The 21,538-nt window shown below is 43.0% G+C and overlaps 2 protein-coding genes across 8 annotated transcripts in view; both read right to left on the bottom strand.

Moving 5' to 3' along the window:
• LOC131415036 (ral-GDS-related protein-like) overlaps positions 1–21,150 on the bottom strand; it is a 151,519-nt gene extending 130,369 nt beyond the window's left edge. For 6 of the 7 annotated variants that reach the window (XM_058556495.1, XM_058556494.1, XM_058556496.1 and 3 more), the window contains exon 1: positions 20,032–21,150. The gene's annotated coding sequence lies outside the window, so the exon portion shown is untranslated. The remainder of the gene's footprint in view (positions 1–20,031) is intronic. The other variant, XM_058556498.1, reaches the window with a different exon arrangement.
• The window catches only part of LOC131415035 (uncharacterized), a 260,753-nt gene that overhangs the window by 7,353 nt on the left and 231,862 nt on the right, over positions 1–21,538 (bottom strand). The window lies entirely within an intron of this gene.

Raw genomic sequence — 21,538 nt, 5'->3', positions numbered from 1 at the left:
CTCACTTCTGCATGTGAGACTCAGGACCAGTGGTGCCATCTCCCTGACACACTGCTCCCAGACCCCTGAAGGGCTGGCTCCCTCTTGTCATTCTGGTCCCAGAAAACATCACCCCAGTGAGGCCTTTCAGACCCTCCTACCCAGTGATGCCCAGCCCTCCCTCACAGCCCCCTGATGTGTTTCTCTGCAGCACTTGCTCTTTTCTTGCTCCTGTTTTTGCTTTTGTCCATTTCCCCTCTAGACTGTGAGCTCCTGGCAGGCAGGGACCACTTGGTCATTTTCATCCTGCACTTTGGCCCACCAGGGCACCTGGCACAGGGTGAGTGCTCAGTGCACAGCTGCTGAATGAGTACATGGGAAGATCTTGCACCCCTCACCCTGCTTCTGACCAACTGTGATTGTGGAGATGAACACTAGAAATAGGAGGTACAAGTTGTTTCTGAGGCAGAGGGACAGCCAGAAAGACCTCTGCTTGACTCTTCTCTGCTCCAGGAGGTCAAGAAAAGTTCAGTGGACACCGTGTAAATTCCAGGTTTACAGGAGAAGGAAAGGACTTGATGTATATGTATATTATGTAATGGTTACCAAAATAAGTTTAGTTAACATCAATCACCAAGCAAACATAAAAGATTTTTTCCTGGTGATGAGAAGTTTTAGGATCTACTTTCTTAGCAACTTTCAAATGTACCACACAGCAATGTTAACTTGCATAGTGCTGTATATCAAGTATATCTCAATACAACTGAAAAAAATAAAAACAAATTCTAACTTGCCGCCACTGACACAAGAGGCTGCCCGCCCCCTGGTGGCCAGCACTAGCACTGCAGCCCTCACCAAAACTCCACCAAACAGAAAGGAACCATTCTTCAGATGTCCTCAAGGCAGAGGCTCTCCAGGGTCCCAGAGGTAAAGGAGCAGGACCTGTCGGCTTCGAGAGAGTGGGGTAAATCTTGGGAGCCTACCTTTCCCCCCATCTTGCTGTCCCCCACCAGGTGTCTTCTTCATTCCTGAGGCATCCAACCTCAACCAGGACAATGACTCCCCCCTGCCTCCAGATGAGGACCCTGAGGATCCAACAAGAACTGGTCTTCTCCCTCATCTCTAGACTTGGTGTCCAGTGCTCTGGCATCTTCTTCCTTATACCCAGTTCTCATCCACCTATGCCCCCATGTCTCCTCAGTTCTAAATGATCTCAAGTGGGTGGAAAGCATCTTCTCAACATTTCAGAGCACAGTAGGTCATCAACAGAGAACCTAGTCCAACAGACACATTGCGAGTGCATGGAACACTTGGAGTCACCTGCTGGATGCACTCCATTTTATACAGGAGGACCCTCACTGAGGTATTCTCTCCTGTTCCCAATGCCTACACAAGGGGAGGATGGGCTCATCACAGTTCTGGGTGCCCACAGAGGTGGACTGCAGGATCCCAGTCCTGTGCTCCCCAGGCTGGGCCAAGGATGGGTCTGGAACAGACAGATAGGCAGAAACCTAGGAACCTTAGGGATTCCTCTGCCCATCTCTGGGCATGTATCTAGGAGAAGGAATGCCATGGTCCCCTGGGAGATCTGCCTCCCATCTCTCTCCCTCCTGGCTCTTGTCACTTCCTCCGGGTCAGCTCTTTCTTGATTGCACCTCCATGGCCCCTACATGAGAATTCAGTGTGAGTAGGGGTGCCTATGCACATGCTATGATGAGGAGAGGAAAATGACCTCATATGGAGAGGGGTGGGCAGCAATCCTCTAAGATCTTAATGCCTCTCATTGCCAAAGGAGACCTGAGGGAAGGGGCGGAGCCTTGGCCAAGGAAGCTGGAGCTCTGTCTAGTCTTTGGGACCCGGACCACCTCCTGTGGTCTGGGCCAGTACTTGCCTCTTTCTGGGCTAGTTTCCCAACTGCACAGTGAGGGGTAAGATGTGCAACAGCACAAGCGTGTGCTCAGCCAGGACAAGTCATCAGGCCCCATAGATACATTAAGTATGTTTTAAGTGTATTGAAGACATTAATATTGTTGTGCAATCATCACCACGATCCATCTTTAGAAGTCTTTTCATCCTACAAAACTGAAACTCTATACCCATTCATGAATAACCCCCCATTCCTCCTCCTCCCAGCCCCTGGCAAACACCATTCTACTTTGTGTCTCTCTGAATCTAGCGATTTCAGCAACCTCATAGAAGGGAAATCACACAAGGTTGTATTTTTGTGACTGGCTTATTTCATTTAGAGTAATATCCTGAAGGTTCATCCATGGTGTGCCATATCTTAGACTTTCCTTCCTTTGTTAAGGATGAATAATATGCCATTTTATGTATATACCACATTTTGCATATCCATACATCCCTGGACAGATAGCCTAGCCGGGCCCAAAACCAAGCCCAAAATAAAATGGGGCCCCAACCAGACTTTTATCAACGGTCCCCTGGAGACTACTTTCTTAAGCCACGTTCCATATATTTACTAAGGATCTAGTCTTGGGCCATGAGTTGTTTTTCAGAAACTCCGTTTTTCCTCCTTGAGCAAGTTTCAACTGGTTTGAACCAGTGAGACCACAAGACGGCTGGCAAGACTCAAACCATCACTGCTGTTTGAGTCAAGTGACTGGAGGATGACGTAGGGGACCAAGAACTCAGCTGCCAATCATGTTAAGGACACTACCTTTTGAACGTGGGATGTATGACAGAACATGAAAATCTACTTGCGCAAAATGCGTAGGACTGTTCCCAACCTCCCGCACCCACTCCTTTGCCCTTAAAAAGCCCTTTCAACTGCCCATTGGGGAGAAGGATTTAACCTTTGGCTCCTGTCTCCCTGCTGGCCAACCTCGTAATAAAGCTTTTTCCCTTCTACAAGAGCGGTATCTCATGGTTGGCTTAAGGGGTGCATTGGGCAGCGAGCCCTTCCTCGGTTATGATACTTGGGTGGCTTCTATGTTTTACCTATTATGAATACTGATGCTATGAATATGGGTGTTGAAATATGTTTTGAAGAATATGCTTTCAACTCTTTGGGGGCGTATATACCCAGAATTGAAATTGCTGGGTCGTATATAATTATATTTTTAATTTTTTTTTAGGAATTGCTATACTGATTTCTACAGCAACTATATATTTTATCTTCCCAAGACAGTGCACAAGGGTTCCAACTTCTCCACAACTTGACCAACACTGGTTCTATTCTTTTTCTTCTTCTTCTTCTTTTTTTTTTTTTTTGGATGCCATCTTTTTTTTTTTTTTTTGATCGATGAATGTGAGGTGGTCTCTCACTGTATTTCTGATTTGCATTTCCCTAATGATTAGTGATGATGAGCGTCTTTTCATATGCTTGTTGGTTATTTGCAGATCTTCTTTGAGGAAACGTCTACTCATGTACTTTGTTCAAATTTGATTTGGGTTGTTTGATTTTTGTTGTTGAGTTTAGGAGTTCTCTATCTATTCTGGATATTAAGCCCTTGTCAGACACATGGTTTGCAAATATGGTCACCCATCCTGTGAGTTGTGCTTTTACTGTTGATAATGTCTTTTGAGATACAAAACTTTTTAATATCCATGAAGTCCAGCATGTGTATTTTCTTATTTTATTGGCTGCTCCTTGGGGGTCATATCCTTGAAATCATTACCAAATCCAATCTTGTAAAGTTTTGTCTTATGTTTTCTTCTAAGAGTATTATAGTTTTAGCTCTTACATTTAGGTCTTTGATCTATTGGGAATTAAGCTTTGTATATGGTGTTAGGTAAGGGTCCAAGTTGATTCTTTTGCATGTAGATATCCACATTTTCCAGCACAACTTGTTGAAAAGGCTTTTCCCCTTTGAATAATCTTGGCACCCTTGTCAAACATTGTTTGATCACATGAGCGAGGGTTAATTTCTGGGCTCTCAATTCTGTTTCCATTGGTCAATATGTCTGTCTTTATGCTATGACAATGCAGTTTTGATACTGTAGATTTGTAGTAAGTTTTCAATCAGGAAGAATCAGTCCTCCAACTTAGTACCTTCTTTCAAGATTATTTTTGGTATCTGGGCTTACTTGAGATTCCATAAGAATTTTAGGATGGGTTTTTTTCTATTTCAGCACAAAACGTCCTTGGGATTTTGGTAAGGACTGCACTGGATTTGTTGATCTCTTTGGATAATGTTGACATCGTCACAATAAGGAGTCTTCCAATCCATGGTGATGGGATGTCTTTCATTTCTAGCAGTGCCGGGTGGTTGTTCAGGTTGAGGGGGCGGCACTCCTAGAGGTAGTCGTGCAGAAACCCACAATTCCTCCTCACTGTGCCTTCACCATTTCCTTAGAACTCATCGACCATCAACAGAAGAGAAAATGCATGTAAAATGCATGTGGGAAATTTGCAAGGACCGGGTGTGCCAGTCAGTGCGCACCCAGGATCCGAACCCGGGCCCCCAGTAGCGGAGCATGCGCACTTAACCGCTAAGCCACTGGGCAGGCCCTGGTGTCTTGTTTTAAACACATGACTTCTGTTGGTCCTTGATTTCCCCAGTTACACCCCAGCTGTCCTTTCACTGACCATTGTTGGTCACACACCCACTGCACCTGCCTCCAATCCTTCCCCTTCAACACCGTAATCTCACACACAGCTCCTCCCGATACTATCATGGCATCTCCCACCACACGTCCCCTATACCTTCCATACAGCCATCAAGATGCTTCACAAACACCATCACCATTTATGTCCAGTGGGCTGAGAGGGCTGCCCGTGCACTGGGAATCAGGAGTCACAGGGTCTGTCACTTGGCCTCCAATCACCTACTGTACCCCAGATGAAGGGCTTACCCTGTGGAGACACTCACTAGTAGCCAACTCCATCGAACAACAACATCTTTGCCCCAGGCTTCCTTCAAAATTATCCCCGCACTTTCTGCCCCAACTGCTCCTTGAGGGGTCATTTTGGGGCAGACTTTGAGGCCACCTTGGTGATTTTGTGCCCAGGCCCAGACAGCTCTTGGCCCACAAACACTTTAACCATAACCTCTGAAATCATATAGCACAGGTAACCAGTGAATGGGTGCAAATTACTGGTTTTACATCAAGACACCTAAGGAATATTTCACACCAGGAGCATCCACTTTTGGGTTTTACTGTGGGCTGATATCACAAGGCTCTCATCCAGTGAGCTTCTCTCTTCCCCAACCCCGTGAACAGCTTTCTCCAGGCTATATTGTGTAATGCATTATTGTCTCTCTCTCAGCCTGCTTCTCTCAGGTCGCATGTCCTTTGAGTTTCCTGCTCTGACTAGCTACCATCAACCCATAGAAACAATGTCAGTCCTATAGCACTGGGTGTTCAGTTCTACTAGGATTGACTGACTGGACTGGGCACAGGTGTGGTGGCCCTACCCACACAAAATCAGGAAACTGAGGCAACTAAGAGGTATCAACAACCTTAACACAACATGGACAACAACTCCATAAGAACATATCCTAGCCCTTGAACAACAGTCTCATGAGTCTCTCGCCTAAATGGTTTTAGAAAATGGCCTGGCCCTAGACTGTCTATACTGGCCAAGGAAGGAGGGGTTGGTGCCTTTCCTAGAACCACTTTCTGAGTGTACATCAACAGAGAAGTTCAAACCTACCTCCACCAAATTGCCCAAGAGGTTAAAATATTGCATAATATTACCCAAATCTTTGAATAGATACCAAAGGCCCCCGAGATCACTGACCTATTTTCATGGCTGGTCTCTCCATGTTGTGGACAATGGAAATGGACTGGATTTTAGATTGTTGCTTGTATAATCATAGGATTTCTTACTATAGCCCTCGTCGGATGTTCACTCTCTTGGCTACAACCTGCCATACTCCTAATAACTCCATTAATTACACTTATTAAATATACTAACCAACTTAAAATTAACCAATACCCTGATTAACTTTAAAAATTCAAAATTTTTATGTGGAAAATCTGCTTAACGTAGAATACACCGTTTTAAGCATTTCAAAGTATACATTTCTGTGGCTTTTAGCACAATGATTATGTCGTGTGGCTATCACCACTATTTAATTCCAGAACATTTTCAACACCCCCAAACAAACCCATACTCATTCACACTCTATTTTCTGCTAACCCAAACCCATGGAAACAACTCATCTGTTTTCTCCCCCTATGGATTTCCCTATTCTGGACAGTTCATTCAAATGGCATCATGTTATCTATTGCCTTTGTGGATGGCTTCAGTGAGCACACATGTTTCAAGGTTCACCCATGGCCTAGTATGTAGCATTACTTAATTCATTTTTATGGCTTATAATATCCTATATTATGAATAGGCCACATTTGGTTTATGCAGTGATAACTGGATAGAAATTTGGGTTTGTTCCACTTTTGGACCATTGTGAACACTGTTGCTTTGAATGTCTATGGGCAAGTTTGCTCTTTTGGACATATCTACCATGGGCCTCTCCAGGTCAATGGTAATTCTAGGTTTAAGATTTTAGAAAATGCCAAGTTGTTTTCTGCAGTGGCTGCATCATTTGACTTTCCCACCAGTAATGTATGTGGGTTTCCCTTTCTCCACATCTTTACCAACACTTGTTATTTTCCATTATGTTGAATATAGCCTTCATTTTGAGCATGAAATAGTATCACATTGTGCTTTGATTTTGCATTTTCCTAATAATTAATGATACTGAGCAACTATCTTGTGCTTATTGGCCATCTATGTATTTCCTATTCCAGTTGCTTACCCCGTTTCATTGACTTGTCTTTTATAATTGAGTTCTAAGAGATCTTTATATATTCTCAAAATAAGAGCCTTCTCACTTATATAAGTTGCAAATAGTAGGAGACATCAAAGACCCACTTTTAACAATGGATAGAATATCCAGACAGAAAACAGGAAATAGCAGACATGAAAACATTAAATACTAAATGGAGCTATCAGACACACACAGAACATTTTACTGGACAGCAACAAAATGCACACTCTTCTCATGGGCACACAGACTATTTTGCAGAACAGATCACGTGTTAGGTCACAAAACAAGTCTTAACAAGATTAAGAAGACTGAAATAATACCAGGTAACTTTTCTAAACACAGTGGCATGAAACCAGAAGTCAATAACAGAAGGAAAACTGGAACATTCATAATACGTGGAAGTTCAACAAAAACTCTTAAACTTAAAAGTAGATCGGGGGCTGACAGGTGCTGTAGCGGTTAAGTGCATGTGCTTCGCTGCTGGTGGCCCGGGTTCGGATCCTGGGCACGCACCGATGCATGCTTGTCAGACCATGTTGTAGTGGCATCTCACATAAAGTGGAGGAAGATGGGCAAGGATGATAGCTCTGGGCCGGTCTTCCTCAGCAAAAAGAGGAGGATTGGCATGGATGTTAGCTCAGGGCTGATCTTCCTCACACACAAGAAAAGGTAGATCAAAGAAAAAATCAAAAGGGAAATTAGAAAATAGCTCAAAACATACAAAAAGAAACAATAGGGGCCGGTCCGGTGGCGCAAGTGGTTAAGTGTGTGTGCTCCACTGTGGCAGCCCGTGGTTCGCCGGCTCAGATCCTGGGTGTGCACCGACGCACCGCTTGGCAAGCTATGCTGTGGCAGCGTCCCATATAAAGTGGAGGAAGATGGGCACGGATGTTAGCCCAGGGCCAGTCTTCCTCAGCAAAAAAAAAATAAAATAAAATAAAAGAGGATTGGCAGATGTGAGCACAGGGCCAATCTTCCTCAGCAAAAAAAAAAAAAAAAGAAAGAAAGAAACAATAAACAACCAAAACTTCTAGGATGCAGAAAAAGTAGTAGTAAGAGGACAGTTTATAGTGATAAACTTGTACATTATAAGAGAAGAAAGATGTCAAAGAAAGAACCTGACTTACAACACACAGCATTAACAAAAGAAAAAAATGAAACCCAAAGTTAGCAGAAGGACGGAAGTCACCAAGAGGAGAGTGGCAAAAAATTGAAAGACAGTATGGAAGATCAATAAAAGTAAAAGTAGAGTTTTGGAAAAAATAAAATTGAGAAACTCTTAGATAAAATATCTAGGAAAACAAAGAAAGATGACTCAAACTAAATCAGAAATGAAAAAGGAGGCATTACAACTGATGCTTCAGAAAGAAAAAGATCAGAAGAGACTATTCTGAACTAGTGTACACTCATAAATTGGGTAACCTAGACAAAATAGATAAATTCCTAGAAACAACCTATGAAAGCTGAATCATGAAGAAATAGAAATCTTGAACAGATCAATAACAAATAAGCAGATTGAATCAGTAATCAAACACCTCCCAACGAGAAGGGACTTCTCCACTCTGCCTGACCTTAGCCAGCCTACCCCAATGCCAGGCTGACTCCCGTGGACCTAGCTGGCTCCCTGTAAGTTTCTGCAAATGCAGGCCCCTGGCTCACCCTGGAGCATGCCAGCTCTGGTGGCCTCAAGCAGCATCCTTGACACCAGGCTCCCACCAGGCTCCTGGGAACCCAGGGCCCCATCTCAGCCTAGGGGCTGCCATCTTAAACAGCCCAAGGTGGCTCTTGTGACCACAAGTGGTGTCCTTGGCACCAGGTTCCTTGTGGGCTCTGGTGAATCCAGACGCTGGCTCACCCAAGTTCCTGCGTACTCCAGGCAGCCACAGGCAACACTCAGTCACAGGCAGCTTTTGTACCAGGGCACCCAGTAGGCTCCCACACCCCCAAGACCCCAAGTCACTCCAGCACTTGCTGGCTCCAGCAACCCCAGGTAGATTCCATGGCACCAGGCTCCCCAAGAGCTGCTGGGGAACTCAGGCCCATGGCTCACCACACCACCTGCCAGTTCCAGGAGCCATAGACAGCTCTCAAGGAACCAGGCCCCTGGCAGGCTCCCACAAAATCAGGCCCCCAGTTTACCCAGGTGCTTGCTGACTCAGGCGGCCCCAGGCAGCTCCCATGGCACCAGGCACCGGCAGGTTCCCATGAACCCAGGCTTCCATCTTGACCCAGTGCCTGCTGGCTTCTGCAGCCTCAGGCAGCTCCTGTGGCCCCAGGATCCCAGCAGGCTCCCAGGAATCCAGACATCTGGCCTACCACAGCACAAGCTGTCTCTCGTGGTGCCAGGCTCCTTGCAGTCTCCCATGAACCAAGGCTCTCAGCTCATCCCAGCACTGGCGAACTCTCATGGCCCTGGATGACTCCTGTGGCTGCAGGCTCTCAATGAGGACCTGCCAAACCAGGCTCCAGTGGGGCTACTCATGAACTCAGGGTCCCAGCTGTGCCCAGGGCCAGACACAATACCATAGACCCAAGCTTTCCACTCACCCCAGTACCAGGCTGCCCAAGGACTCCAGCAGCAAGCCTGCACCTGGACACTACCAGATGGCCTACACAGGACCCCTAGATGGGATGACTGAGAAGGCTTTGGTTTGCTAAAGCCAGTCTGTAAAGAGTGGATGAGGTGCCTACTTCCTCAAATTTGCAGACACCAATGGAAGGCCACAAGGATCATGAATAATCAAAAACCCATCACACCCCCAAAGAAAAAGAATAAAATTCCAATGACTGACCAAGCAATGGAGATATAGGAACTATGTGACAAAGACTTCAGAACAACCCTCTTTGAGAAATTCATAAAACTCTAAGGAAACATAGATAGACTACTAAATGAAATAAGGAAACAGTGCATGAACAAGTGAGAAATTCACTATAGAAACAGAAATCATTAAGGAAAAACAAACAGAAATCCTAGAGTTGAAGAACAATGTCTGAACTGAAGAATTCAATAGAGAGCTTCTAGATCAGATTCAACTATAACAAGAAATAATTAGTGAACAAGGAGATGTGTCATTTGTAATCATCCAGTCAAAAAAGCAAAAAGAAAAATGGGAATGGATAGGAATGGGGAAAGGCAGTGTGAATTATGGGATACCATGAAAAGAAATAGATAAGCATTATTAAAGTACCAGAGGAGAAGACAGGGATAAAGGAAAAGAGTGTTTACTTAAACAAAATAGCAGCTGACACCTTCCCAAATCTGGAGAGAGATTTACACATCCAAGGTCTTGAAGCCAATCTGTCAACCTAAAATTTCAAACTAAAATTTTCTTCTCCAAGACACATTATAACAAAACTATCTGAACTCAAAAAAAGGATCAAACCACATGATCAAGTTCAACATGATGCAAATCAATGAATGTGATACACCACATTAATAGAATGAAAGATAAAAATCACAAAATAATCTCAATCGATGCAGAAAAAGCAGTTTGACAAAATTCAACAGCCATTCATGATAAAAATTCTTAATAAAGGGTTACAGAAAGAACATACCTGAACATAATAAAAGGTTTACATGACAAAACCCACAGCTAACATCATATTGAACAGTGAAAGGTTGAAAGCTTTCTTGCTAAGACAAAGAACAAGACAAGGGTGCCCAGTCTCAACACCACTCTTCAACATACTGCTGCAAGTCTCACCCAGAGACATTTGGCAACAAAAAGAAATAAAATACATCTAAATTGGAAATGAAGAATCAAAGTGGTCTCTGTTTGCAGATGATATGATTTTATATAGAGAAATACGTAAGGACTCCCCCCCAAACTTTTAGGACTAATAAACCAATTCACTCAAGCTGCAGGAGACAAAATCAACATGTAGAAATCTGTTGCCTTTCTGTACACTCACAATGAACTATCTAAAAAAGATATAAAGAAAAAAATCCTATTTACAATAGCATCAAAAACAGTAAAATACTCATAAATAAATTTAACCAAGAAGGTGAAAGATCTAGACACTGACAACTATAAGACATTGATGAAAGAAATCAAAGACACAGAGAAATGAAAAGATATCTTATGTTCATGGATCAGAAGAATTAATATTGTTAAAATGTCCATGCTACCCAATGCCATCTCAAGATTCAATGCAATTCCTAGTAAAATTCCCATGACATTTTTCACAGAAATGGGACAAACAATCCTAATATTCATATGGATCCACAAAAGACCTTCAATAACCAAAACAACCCTGAGAAAGAAAAAGCTGAAGGCATCACATTCCTGATTTCAAATTTTATTACAAATCTATAGTAATAAAAACGGTAATGATACGGGTGTAAAAAGAGACACATAGACCATTAGAACAGAATCAAAGGCCCAGAAATAAAACCACACACATACACTTTGCTAAAAGTTGATGAGTCAGCTAAGAAGACTGCATGGGGAACAGATAGTTTCTACAATAAATGGTGTTGGGAAAACTGGATAACCACATGCAGAAAACTGAAATTGGACCCCTATTTTACAACACTCTAAAAGTAATCCCAGGGCCGGCCCCGTGGCTTAGCGGTTAAGTGCATGAGCTCCACTGCTGGCGTCCCGGGTTCGGATCCTTGGCCCGCACTGACGCACCGCTTCTCTGGCCATGCTGAGGCTGTGTCCCACATACAGAAACTAGAAGGATTTCTCTGTGCAGCTATGACACAACTATCTACTGGGGCTTTGGGGGAAAAATAAATAAATAAATAAATAAATAAATAAAAGTAATCCCAAATTGAATTAAAGACTTAAATGCAAGACACTAAATATAAAACAACTAGAAGAAAATATAGAGAAAACAGCCCCAAGAAACTCATCTTGACAATGATTTTCTTGGATATAACATCAAAAGTGCAAACAACAAATGTAAAACTGAACAAGTGGGATGACATCAATCTAAAAATCTTCTGCACAGCAAATAAAATAATTGGCAAATTAAGGGGTTAATATCCACAGTATATAAGAAACTCTTACAACTCAACAGCAAAGAAACCAACAAAACAATATGAAAATGGTCAAAGGACCTGAATAGATACTTTTCCAAAGAAGACATAAAAATGGTTAACAGGTACATGAGAAGATGCTCGTAATCACTCATCATCAGGGAAATAAAATCAAAACTACAATGAGATATCACCTCACATCTGCTAGAATGGTTATTTTCAAAGAGACAACAGACAACAAGTGTTGACGAGGCTGTGTAGAAAAGAGAACACTGTGCACTGTTGGTATGAATGTAAATTCCTACAGTCACTATGTAAAAAATTTGGAATTTTCTCAAAAAAATAAAAATAGAAATACTATATAAATGAGCAATTCCCCTTCTGCTTGTATATGCAAAGGAAATGAAGTCACTATTCTGAAGAGATATCTGCACCCCTATGTTCATTTCAGCATTAATCACAAACTGAGGACGTGGACACAATCCATGTGTCCATCAATGGATAAATAGATAAAGAAAATGTCAGACATATGTATATATACATGAAATATATAATGGAATATTATTTAGCCATGCAAGAGAATGAAATCCTGCATTTTGTAACAACACAGATGGAACTTGTGTCATTACGCTAAGTGATATAAGTCAGACAGACAAAGACAAATATTATATATTCTCACCCATATGTGAAATCTAAAAAAGCCCAACTCAAAGGAATAGAGGCTAGAATGGTGTTTGCCAGGACCTTGGGCGTGGGGGAAACGGGGAGAGGTAAGTCAAAGTGCACAAATTTCTAGCTGTAAAATGAATAAGCTTTGGGGATCTAATGTACAACATGGTGACCATATTTAACAATAATATATTATAGACTTGAAAGTTGTTAAGAGAGTAGATGTTAAAAGTGATCGCTAGAAAAAACAAGTTAATTATGTGAGGGAATGGAGGTGCTAACTCACTGTATTGTGGTAATTCTTTCACAAATCATCATCTTGAACACCTAAAACTTACATGTGTTATATGTCACTAATATTTCAAGAAATATAAAAAAAAAATCTCTCAACAAATTAAAACCCAGGACCATATGACTGCAATGGTGAATTCTACCATACATATAAAGAAGTTTTAAAAAGAAGCCTTCTTACACTCTGTCAAATATTGAAAAAGAGAGAATACTTCCAAACTCATTTTACGACGCCAGAATTACCCTGATACCAACACTAGACAAGGACACTAAAAGAAAATAAAATTACAGACCATTACCCCTGATGAACATAGATACAAAAATCCTCAACAAAATACTAACAAATTGAATTCAACAGCGTATTAAAAGAATTATACACTACCACTAAGTGAAATTTATTCCTGATATACAAGGGTAGATTAACACACAAAAATCGATCAATGTAATATGCAACATCAAGAAAATGAAGGGGAAAAAACAGGACCATCACGATTGATGGACAAAAACCTGTTGACAAAATTCAACACCCTTTCATGATAAAACACTCGAGAAACAAGGAATAGGAGGAAAAGCACACAGCAAACACAAAACTCAGTGATGGAAGACTGAAAGCTTTTCCTGAAAGCGCTAAGATCAGGAACAAGGCAAGGATGCCCACTTTCACCACTTCTATTCAACACAGTACTGAAGTTCAAGCCAGAACCATGAGGCAATAAAAATAAATAAATAAAAGTCATCCAAATTGGAAAGAAAGAAGTAAAACGATCTCTGTTTGAGGATGATATCATCTCATATGTAGAAAATTGGAAAGACTCCACAAAAAGCCATTTGATCTAACAGAGAATTCAGGAAAGTAGCAGGATACAAAGTCAATACACAAAAATCAGTTGCATTTCTATACATGAACCAGGAGCTCTCTGAAAAGGAAATTACAAAAACAATTCATTTATATCAGAAAGAATAACATGCTTAGGAATTAACTTAACCAAGGAGGTGAAAGGCTTGCACCATAAAAACTACGAAACATTTCGGAAAGAAATTAAAGAAGACATACATAAATGGACAGATATCCCATATTCATGGATTGGAAGGTTTAGTATTGTTAAAGTGTCAATATTACCCAAAGCAGTCTACCGATTCAATGTAATCCCTATCCAAATCCTAATGATGTTTTTTGCAGAAATAGAAAAACCCGTCCTAAAATTCACATGGAATCTCAAGGGACTCAGAATAGCCAAAACAATCCTGAAAAAGAAGAACAAAACTGGAGGACTCACACTTCCTGATTTCAAAACTTACTACAAAGCCACAGTAATCAACAGTATGGTATTGGCATAAAGGCAGACATAGAGACCAATGGCATAGAATAGCTAGCCCAGAAACAAACCCTCACATATATGGTCAAGTGATTTTTGACAAGGGTGCCAAGATAGTGCAATGGAGAAAGGTTTCTTGTCAACAAATGGTACTGGGAAAACTGGATATCTGCATGCAAAAGAATGAACTTGGACCCTCATCCAACAGCATATACAAAAATTAACTCAAGGATATAAATGTAAGACCTAAAATAAGAAAACTCTTAGAAGAAAACAGGACAAAATCTTTATGACACCGGACTTGCAAATGATTTCTTGGATATGACACCAAAGGCACAGGTAACGAAAGAAAAACAACAGACAAATTGGACTCCACGAAAATTTTATAAGTTGGTACATCAAGAGGCACTGTGCATAAAGAGGCAACCCACAGAGTGGGAGAAAATATTTGTAAATCATATTTCTGACAAGAGATTGGTATCCGGAATATACAGAGATGTCTTAAAACTGAACAACTAAAAAACAAGCCAATTCAAATATGGGCAAAGGACTTGAAGAGACAGTTCTCCAAAGACTTATGAATGGCATATAAGCACATGAAAAGACGCTCAACACCACTAATCATTAGGGAAATGCAAATCAAAACCACAATGAGACACCACCTCACACCCACTAAGATGAGTGCTACAGGAAAGACAGAAAACAACATGTGTTGGACAGGATGCGGTGAAATGGGAATCCGTGTACACTGTTGAGAGGAATGTAAAATGGTGCAGCCGCTATGGAAAACAGTATGAATGTTCCTCAAAAAATTGAACATAGAATTATCACATGATCCAGCAATTCCACTTCTGGATATACACCCAAAAGATCTGAAAGCAGAGCCTTGAAGAGATATTTGTACACCCATGTTTATAGCAGTATTATTCACAATAGCTAAAACGTGGAAACAACCCCAGTGTCCACTGACACATGAATGGGTACACAAAATGTAGTATATCCATACAACAGAATATTATTCAGCATTACAAAGGAAGCAAATTCTGCAATATGCTACATGTGTATTAACCTTGGGGACATTATGCTAACAGAAATAAGCCAGTCACAAAAAGAAAAATACTGTATGATTCCACTAACACAAGGAACTGAGATTAGTCAAAATCACAGAGATGGAAAGTGGAATGGTGGCTGCCAAGGGCTGGGGGAGGGGAGAAGGGAGACTTACCCTTTAATAGGTATAGAGTTTCAGATTTATAAGAGTAATGGGGATGAATGGTGGCGATGACTGTGCAACAGCGTAAATGTATTTAACGCCACTGAAGTATACACTTAAAAATGGTTAAGATGTCACGCTTTTTGTTATGTATATTTTAACTCAATATACAAAAAGAAAAAAAAAAGAAATTAGCTATCAAGGCACAAAAAGACATAGTGGACTTTTAAATGCATATTGTTAAGTGAAAGAACCCAACTGGAGAAGGTTATATACTCTGTTCCATAGTTTTCATATATTCCAATCACACGACATTCTAGACAAGGCAAAACCATAGAAACAGTATAAAGTTCAGTGTTGCCAGGAGTTGGAAGGCAAGGGATGAAGAGGCAGAGCACAGGGAATTTAGGGCAATCCAATTCTTCTGTAGGCTCTGTCATGGTGGATACATGAGATTATGCATTTGTCAAAATCCAAGTACGTGACAGTGAGACAGTGAACCCTAATGTAAACCACTGACTTGGTTACGAACACTGTAGCAGCATCAGCTCCTCACTTGTAAGGAATGAACTGCACTAACACAGGTGGTCATGCAAGATGTTAACAGTAGGGGAAACTGTAGGGGAGGAGGGAGAAACGGTTTGCACTGTCTGCTGAATTTCTCTGTCCATCTAAAACTTTCCTAAAAACAATCTATTAATTAAAAATTAATCAATGGAAGGTAGGGAGTGGGTAGAAATATGGAGGAAACAAGAATATCAGAATATTAATGTGTTGAAGCTGGATAATAGGGACATGGGGGGCTATCACACTTTTCGGTTTAATTTGTGTATGTTAAAGGTTTTCCACAATAAAACATTTTTAAAGCTCCAGGTTAAATCTAGATTATATGTACAAAGAATCAAAGAATGTGAAGAAAACATATTTTTGAAGCAAGTACTCAAGGGGTACACTGAGGGAATGTGCAATCACACTGGATAGAGAGTGAACGTCCTGGTTCCACCAGGAAGGTTCAGAGCTCAGTGAGCAAGGCAGGGGACAGCACAGTCAGGGAAATGACAGATAATGAACACGGAAAAATGTTCGCCCTCGCTGGTCACAGAAATGCCAACGATGGGCCCTGACAGAACTGCCAGAAGATTTACAACGTTGTGACACTCACAGTTAGAGCGGGCTCAGGGACAGTGTACCACGTCCTGTGAGAAGCCCAATCATCACCGGCTTTCTGGAGGGCAAACCTCTCAAACCCTGGAACTTGCAGGCCACTGGCCCGGCTGTTCTGTTGTACAGAATCGGTCCAAAAACAAAGGTATTGGGTAAAGATGATAGACTGAATAAACACATGTAGAGCCCCCTTGACATAAAATCCCTAAAAAATGACCCAAAGATTCCTTGATTGTTGAACAAATTCATAATAGCCCTGAGAACCATCAAGAGAGCTGACATTTTGAGGAAGACATCAAAGAGAGACAGCAGCTGGTGACAGCGGACCCCAGTGGGGAGCTCCTGGTGGGCCATGGAAACCAAGCCAGAGCGCCCTCTCCCTCTCCCCCTCCTCCCCCTGCCGCTCACCTAACACCTCCTGCATCGCCCCTCCACTCCCAGCCACTGCCCACATCACACTCCAGGAACACAGGAAGAGAGGCACAGGGCGCCCTTTCCACCAGCACATCTGTCCTCTTGTTCTCTGCACCTCCCCTGGCGGTGAAGCCCAGCCCTGCATCTCCTCAGGGCCCAGCATGCTCCTCCCTGACCCTCAGGCTCCTCCTCTCCATCCGGTCCTACCTGCAGCAACTGTTAGCTCATCTCCACCTTACAAACAAAACTCTCCCTTGGACGCATGCTCCTTTTTGGCTATTGTCCACTTTCCTGACTCCCCTTCATGGCTAAACCTCTTAAGTAAAGTGTCTCATCCCTACTGCCCTCCCATGGCCCCCCTTCACCCACTCTAGACCCAGCTTCATTCCCACCCTCTCAAGGAGACTGAGGTCACCAGTGATCCCATGTGGCCAAGTCCAGCCATCTTTTCTCCATTCTGATCAGAGCTGTATCCCACCCAGCAGAGCACCCCTCCTTTCTGCAATACCCTTTCCCCTCGTGGCTCCTGCGACTCCATGCTCCAACCTTTCAGTCTCCTTTCCTGGACCCTCTTCAGCTGCACCTCTGTAAACACTGCCTGCTCCTAGGCTGGGCCCTCATCCCTTCTACAGCTGCAGTGTCTCCAGGAGACCTCATTCAATTCCATGGTTTTAAACATCTCTGACCTCATCCTGACTCTGCAGACACACTGATGCAACTTTAAGAGGATAGGTGCTGGCTCCCCAGTGTCAGCACCTAAGAAGTATTTCAGACTCGATTCCTTTCAAAATTTTACTGTCATATGAGTTCCAAAGTAGCATCAAATATTTCCAAAAAGGAGGAAAAATTTGGCAACAATAAATAGTAGTGAACAAAGTAACCAATAAAACGTCTACTTGCATATAACCATCGTTGCTTGATGGGGAAAATAAGAACATAGAACTAAGTAAGATCAGACAGTCTCGAGCTAGGGAGTGGAAGGTGATGAGTTGGGAGTGTAGAACACAGGAACTGATCGATTCTAAGCATTTACAGAAAGAGAGGCAGAAATCGTTGTTCCTAAAAGCTGAAAGACACCCACTAGAAGAATAGAAAAATCATGAGAAAGCCTAACAAATTAAAAATTAAATTAAATGGTAGACTCAACTTCCAATTTATTGATAATCACAATTGTAAATGGATCAAATTGCTCCATAAAAAGATGAAGGCTCTCGAGTTGAGTTAAAATATAGTTATAAAATAAAGGTATATAATATGGTTGAAAATAAGGAGATAAAGAAATAAGACTTTAAATGGGACAAAAAGGGGTTCTCTGTGTTGATAACTGTCAGGAACACTTATACACCTAACAATATGGTCTTGAAACATAAAGCAAAACTGGACAAACAATAAGACACAGGCACCTCAAGAATCACAGGGAAACCTACCTTACCTCTCTTAGAAATCCACAAGTCAAGTGATACAGTAAGTTAGGAAACAGATCTGATGATGAACACAAAAAAGCTAGATCTAGACTCAGCCCAAGGGACAACAACATAAGCAACTAGTGGAGAGGAAACATTCTTCTCAAACCACAATGAAACAGTCACCACAATGGACTGTGTGCTAAGCCACAGTGAAATCTCTAAAGAGTCCAAAAAGCAGAAATCTATGTGACCATATTACCGGACCTTAAAACAATAAAAGTAAAAAATAATCACAAAATATTGGCTCCCCTCCCCCAACCTATCCACTTGAAAATCTATCCAAACCCTTCTAAATCTCTCAGGTTAAAGAGGGAATCCAGACAGACAGGACAACCTCTTTAGAAATGAATAGCAATGAGAGGAGCATGAGATAAATCTATGGCATGGGGACAAAGGAACAGAAGAAGGGACACAGCCTCCACTGCAGGTATCAGGGAATATCAACTGTACACGAAGAAGCTGAGCACTTCCCTCCAGGAGCCAGAACAACACCACAATAAAACCAACATCAGCAGAATGAAGTGAGGATTCACAAGACAGGAACAACAATGTAGACCTGAGCAATGGAGTCAAGGGCTGACTGTCTGGAAAGACCTGTACCAGTGAGAAACCTTGCGCAATCTGACCAAGAGGAACAGACAAAGGCACCAAACTGTACCATCAGGTACAAGAAACTACAGAAACAGCTTTAACGTGATAGGAGAACATAGGGGATAACTCTGACCAGGACATCAGCGGTCCTCAACTGGAGCTGTCCTTCCCCCGGGATGCATCTGGAAACACGCAGGATGGGTTTTGTTTCTTGCTTTGTGTTTTCTTAATGGTTGTTGCCCTGGGGGTCCGGGAGGTCCTGAACAGCCTGTCATATAGAGCCGTTTCCCTCCTGAAGTGTTACTGACATCTGGGAAGACAAGCACTGATCCAGATTAAATGAACAATGTGGTAGGGAAATGTTCTCCATGGGTGTATAACAGGCAAAAGATGGTACCCTCAATACATAAGGAATATCGAGAAACCAATGTTTACAAGGAGTAAACTGTAAAAGAGCAGGAAAATCAGAAATGTAGCCAATAAACACACCAACAATATTCCAACCTATTTGTACAGGTAGAGAAATATGTATGTAAAGCACAGGAAATAGTCTAGGAGATTACACACCAAATTTTACTACCAACAAGGAATAAAAGTTGGGAGGTAGGTGAGAAATAGGAGTTTTTACCACTTGTTAGCTTGTATATTTCTGGAGTGTTTTAATTTTTACAAAAGAGAATGTATTCTACTCAAAAAGATGTTTCAAATTTTAAAGAAATTATTAAAATGTTCAAAATGACTTCAGTTCAAGGATATTCATTAAAACATGAAGGGAAAGAACCCCCCCATGACTTTAAGAGTCTCCTGTAACTATTCTAATAGTTGCTATGTCGATTTTATTTCACATTTAGATCCTAACTCATTGGAATTTACATTTGTGTGAGGGATGCAACAGAAGCTGATTTTCTCCTGTTCAAGTGGAAAACCAACCATCCAGGAACCATTCATTGCATAGGTCTGGCTTTCCCAGCAGACCTGCAATGCCTCCTTCCCCACCTGCTAAACCCTGACAACTACCGCTGCCTCTCGAGCACCCTAGAGCGAGCGGGGCTCCCTGTCTGCAAGGGGCAGCTACCAGCAGAGCCTTCTCCCAAGACAGCAGCAGGCATGCTGCACACAGAAGTGCTCAGGGGCCATCTGCTGCGGAGCAGGAAACCCCTCATGATGAGCAGGCAGTGGGGGAGCCCCGAGCACCGGGACTGACCTCGGCGGGGGGCAGCAGGCTGCTAAGGCAGGGAGCCCCTCCCTTCAGCTCGTCCAGCTCCTCCTGCAGCTTGTGCACCTGGTTGTCGGCGGCTGCCCCTCTTCAGCTCACCGTTCTTCTCCACCTGCTCCCGCAGGCGGCACCCGTGCTCCTGTTCCCCCGGGAGCAGAAGCAGTAGGAGTGCAGCAGTCGAGGAGATCTTGGGCCCCCAGTGCTGACAGGATGACTCAGCTGAGGGACGTGGGGCCGGTGTTGCTGTGCTCGCCCCGCACATCTTCTGTGGCTGGCTTCAGGGTGACATCCGTCGGAGGGTGGAGGGGTTCTGGGAGGGTTTCTGAGGCATCATTGTGAATGATGAACTTGGGGGTTCTGGGCCAAGCTCTCATCAGGCCCCAGGCTGGTCCCGCTGCAGCTGGGCTCCACATCCTTCTTCAGCCTCTTTTGGTCAACAGCCTCTCAAGGGACAGATGGCCTCTCTTGAGTGTGCTCTGAGAAGAAACTGTAAGAAGGAAGCCAGCCAATAAATCTACACGCCCCGATCCTGAGGGACAAAGTCATCCACGGAAATGCCACTCTTACCCAGCAGGCCCTGGCTGGGAAGAGGGGGTCTCATCACCAGCATCTACAGCAGACGTGTTTGCATCTCCTTGGCTGCCTAATGCTGTGGAGGCCACACTGTCTCCTGGAGTTCCTTCCAGAGATTGCGCCCAATCCTGACTGGCAGCTTCCTGGGCGGCACTGGGTGCGTGTTCACCCTGCAGAGCGGGTTACTTCCACTTGCGGGACCACGGCTGGGCCCTCAGCTTTTCCCTCAAGGACCACAATAAACCTGAAACTCCTTTCCCGTCTGCTTCACGCGCATGTTCCTCAGGCCCCCGGTGGCCTTCCTAGTGTCCTTTCTCCTGGGGCGGCCGTGGCCTTCAGCCCCCACTTCTCGGTCAGGTGGAAGATGGAGGGCATGGCCATGGCTTGAGCACACAGTACTGATCCTCCAGCCTTTCCTAGAGCTGTTTTTGGTGAAATATTCACTACAGACGAAAGAATGCTTAGTGGGGTCCAGTCACCCCTGTGAACAGCTTTTAACCACTGGACCAGATGTTTTGAGCCCATTATGTGGAACCTGCAAGGATAAATGAAAAAGTAATTAGAAAGAAAGAATTAAATGTTTCCCCCTAAAATAATCAGCTATAAAAGCAAAACAAGTGTTTTTGGGAACACCCACACCTGTAGCCACTTTGCCCATTTAAACCTTTAGTAAAGATTTAAGGAACACCTGCTTGCAACTTATTACTGGAATAGAAACATGAAAGACCCACTGTCTAACTTAAGGAGGTGACCGTCTGTAGGGCAGAGAAGGAAGGAAGGTGAGGACCTCCTCCCAGGCTGTGGTAAGTGCCCTGTAGGGACACAGACGTTCTGGCAGATAACACAGGATGGCATCAAGACAACAGGAAAGGCTTCAAGAAGCCTCAGAAATAGTTCTTAGAAGCTCATGGCTGCCCAATCC

The sequence above is a fragment of the Diceros bicornis genome, chromosome 15 (genome assembly GCF_020826845.1).
Source record: "Diceros bicornis minor isolate mBicDic1 chromosome 15, mDicBic1.mat.cur, whole genome shotgun sequence".
NCBI classification, from domain to species: domain Eukaryota; kingdom Metazoa; phylum Chordata; class Mammalia; order Perissodactyla; family Rhinocerotidae; genus Diceros; species Diceros bicornis.
Note: the sequence above shows the minus strand (reverse complement) of the source record. Positions and strands in the feature narration are given on the sequence as shown.